Raw genomic sequence first — 3,899 nt, forward strand, 5'->3', positions numbered from 1 at the left:
TTTGCTCTTCGTCGCCTCTTCGTGTCGCCCCCAACCCTTCTGCTCGTCTGGCCGTGGAGATCCACGGCGATCTCGTCGCCGCCGACGTTCCTGAAGCCGTGGCGCCGCCGTGGCTTCGCCATCGTGTGCGCGAGCTGCCGCGGCACCGCCATGGCCTGGCTTGGCCTGGCGCCGCCGTGTTTCGGCGCGTGCCGCCGTGGCCGCAATGGCGCCACCGTTCTGCTCGGCTCCAAGTAAGTGCGCCCCTCTCCTGCTCCTTCTCTGTGCCTGTTCTTCTTCCTCTGCTAGCTCTACTGCTGTGCTGAGCTTGCCTGCACAAGAGCTGTTGTGCTCTTCTGCAGCGCCATGGTGCTTGCTCCTGCTGTGCTATGCATGTGCTGCTGCTGTGAAATCCATGCTGATGTGCTGCGTGTGCTGCTTGTGCAATTCTTCTAAAGTCGTGTGCTTGCTTAAGCTTGCATTTCTTGCTTGAAACTATTTCTGTGACTCTGTTCTTGATGCTACTTCTGCTAGGTCCTCAAGTGTATTCAATTCCTTGCTCTGGCTTAATTACTGTGTGTAATTCTTGCCATTTGTGCAAGAGACAGTGTTGTTTGTGTGATGATTATTGGTTCTGGCTCATGGTAGGCTTGGCCTTACTTAATTGTTGTTCATATACATCAATTCCTTGATGATATGCTTCTGGATACAATCATAAAAGTGATTTATGTACTTGTTTGTGACTCAATTGTTGCTTACTGTGGCTGTTTAATTTATATGATTCCTGTGTGATGCCAGTGATGCCCTAGCATGCCCTGGCATGCTCTAGCAAGCTGCTGATGATCCTGTGTTCATCAGTTGCTTGTTAAAAGCTGTGATGCTCCATCTTGTGCCTTACTGGTGCTCAATTTGAGCTGTGTGTGGTTACAGATAAGTGCTGGTGTGTGCTGTTGTTGGCTTAAGCAACTGCTGTTGCTTGCAGTGATCCATTGGATCCACTGCAAGGCTCTGGTGTCTTGATTACTTGCATAAATCATTTATCTGTGTAGCTTAGCAAGATTTATTTGATGAATGAGATGAACTGTTTCTGCAGTTATGATTCTTTAACTTGATTGACTTGAGCTAGAGGGATGCCAACCACTGGTTGGGTACCCTAGCTCATACTGAACCCTATTGGGTGATGATGTGATGTGCTGGGCTTGGTGGCTTCATTGTTTTTGTGGTTGAGGTGGCCTCAACAGCATTTCTTGCTGTTCAGGAAGCTCCCACCCAAGTTGGCTTGATGTGTATGGACAAATGCTTTCTGGTTAAACCATATTTGGTTGCCAGATGCTTTTAATGTTGACAAACATGTATAGACACTTGATTGTCTATCTGTCTGATGGTTTAGCTGGCTATAGGTTGTCAAGTGAACTTGTGTAGCTGGCTAGGGACTAAACCCATGTTGGATTTCTCTGATTATGTCCCTGTGTGGACACAATCAGTGTTCCCTGGATAATTTCCTACTAGCTTTTTCTATGTTTGCTTGTACCAAATGGCTAGATAGCCATATGATGACACAAACAGGGCTTCCTACCCTTGTCGTGTGCTTGAGATCATGCATGTGCAATTTATGAACAAAACCATCTGGTTTGTTCATGATGATGTGTATACCTCACTCCAGCTCCTAGAATTTGTGTTGGTGTAGAGGTTTTGCTGCTGGTTGATTTCTTGGCTTGCCCTGCTCCTCCTTGCAAGCTTGATGCTTGGTTATGTTCTGGTGATTTGGGAATAGGTGAGACAGCTCTGGCTGTTCACCTGTTCTTGGTGTTCTTGAGCTGTTCTTGCTATCTGGTGACTTACCCTGCTGCTGTGTCGATGGATGAGCTAGGGTTCTTGTGGAAAAGGGTTTTATATGCCTGGCCCTTGCTTCTCTCGGGTCGACAAGACCGCACTGGCATGTGTTGGTGACTCCTCTCTGTGTTGTGTGTGTGCTGCATGCACAAGGCCTGGTAAGCTGCTAGGCTGTGTGTGTGTGCACATGCTTGGTATCTGGCTTGTGTCTTGGCTGAGAGATGGATCAGCTCGGCAGCTTTGATCATATCCCCTCCCTTTTCATTTAGTTTCTAACCTGCCAAGTGGCTATGCCACTTGGCATAACTTGTGTTTGTTGTGTTTATGTGCAGGTTCAAATTGATGATCAAATGAACATGATGATCTTCAAGCTCAAGATTAGATGATATTCACATTGTAGTATTTAGGACAGATTCATACTTGTACTTTTCTTTTATCTTCTTTTTCTATTTATCCAAATTTGTGTAATGTGTTGTAATAATTCATTTATTTCAATTCTGAATATTGTAATTGACAATGTATAATGTGTGATTATCAATAAAGCTCCCATTTTCCTTAATGAGCTTTACATAATTGTTGTATTACTTATAATCTTGATTATTGATAATTATTTATGAAATTATCTCAAGTTTGAATTATGTGATAATCATTTGATGTTTGAATTTGAATTTCAAATTCAAATTTGGATTGAATTCAATCATACAACTTAGTTTAGAATTCAATCATGCAACTTAAGTTTGTGATGCAAACTCTCCACTCTCTTCTCAAAACCCTAGTTTAGTTGAATAAGGAACAGGTTTGTCGCACTCTCGAAACCCTAACCCTGTAAGGTGTCGAGAGAGAAATTTGTCCCCCTTCGATGCAGTTTTTGTTTAAAAGCGCGAAATTTCCCCGTAAATTACAATGCAATGCACATCCCTTTCTAAAATCTACCCCTCGATCGTCTCTAAACCTGGGACATTACAAGGGGAGACAAGGTCCTCCTCCGCGCGGTGATCAGGAGATGTAGGGGCCGCGCGCCCCGCACTTGAGGTGCCTCCCAAAGGGGAGGCTGAAGCATGGCCGGCACCAGATGGTGCTGGGCTTGGATGAGGAGGAGGTGAGGCCCTTGCGGTTCCCTCAGAGCTCTCAGTCCTGGGGACGAGCTTGAGCGCAGGGCTGAACAAGAGAAAAAGAAGGAGTTGGAAAAAGCAACCGAAAGAGAACTTGGTAAAAACAAAGCAAGCAGAGAAACAAGAGCTTACCTAGAAGAGGTCGGCATCTGCTTGCCCTTGTAGCGCCTCCTGCCCGCTACTTTCCCCGCAAAGGCCTCCGTCCGGAAGCGTTTGGAGGGAGGAGCCTGGCTCGAGCCGGCATCAGATGCCGGAGCCTTGTTCTTCTAGCCCTGGGGAATGAGCTTCTCCAGGAACTCTTGACCGGCCTCGGCCCGCAGGGGAGGAACATGCTCGTGGACCTGCGGGTTGGTGCTGGCTGAGGGAACATCTACAGAGGAACAATAACAGAGGAGTATGAGAGATCAGAAAGGAGAACTACCTCAAGCAAGGTCAGATCATCGGCGGAACCGGATGCTTCAGGTGGGGATTTACCGAGGCGCGAAGTTTGCGTCCGGCCCATCTTCAGATCTTGCTAATGGATGTAGGGGTCCGGGTCTACCGCGTCCAGAGGGCGCTTCCGGCAAGGGCCTCGCCGATCCGCGTCGATGCGTGGGAAGCGGTCCTTGGCCTGAAAAAAAATGAAAAGAAGGTTAGCCACAGCATAAAAGTTACCGGTAAACCGACCCCAGTTGCATAATCTCTTACTTCTTGGGTCGGAGGGTTAGTGGAACTGAGAGGCCGGAAGCCCCATTCCCAGTCATCCGACATGGCAGTCTGGCAGATCTGCCTAGCCTTAAGGACTATATCCTTTTTGCTGAGAGGAAGGCCGGTGATCTTGGTAGGATCGCCGGGACCGTACATCTCGCTCATCTTGTGAGCCCGGCGCTTGAGAGGAAGCACCCGGCGAGAGATGAAGGCGCGGATGATATCGTCGGAGCAGATGTTAGTCTCCTTCATCAGCTTCTCCATGAAGCGTATCACCCGGTTCGTTTC

General features: G+C 47.7%; 1 long non-coding RNA gene across 1 annotated transcript; it reads right to left on the minus strand.

Annotated features, from left to right (window-relative positions):
- Positions 1-2,572: 2,572 nt before the first annotated feature.
- Positions 2,573-3,536, minus strand: LOC139833803 (uncharacterized). The gene is made up of 3 exons (XR_011749358.1): positions 3,346-3,536; positions 3,057-3,265; positions 2,573-2,970 (listed from the first exon to the last, which is right to left on the minus strand). It is a non-coding gene; the product is annotated as an uncharacterized lncRNA (long non-coding RNA).
- Positions 3,537-3,899: the final 363 nt, after the last annotated feature.

This window comes from Lolium perenne, chromosome 7 (assembly GCF_019359855.2).
Source record: "Lolium perenne isolate Kyuss_39 chromosome 7, Kyuss_2.0, whole genome shotgun sequence".
Taxonomy (NCBI): domain Eukaryota; kingdom Viridiplantae; phylum Streptophyta; class Magnoliopsida; order Poales; family Poaceae; genus Lolium; species Lolium perenne.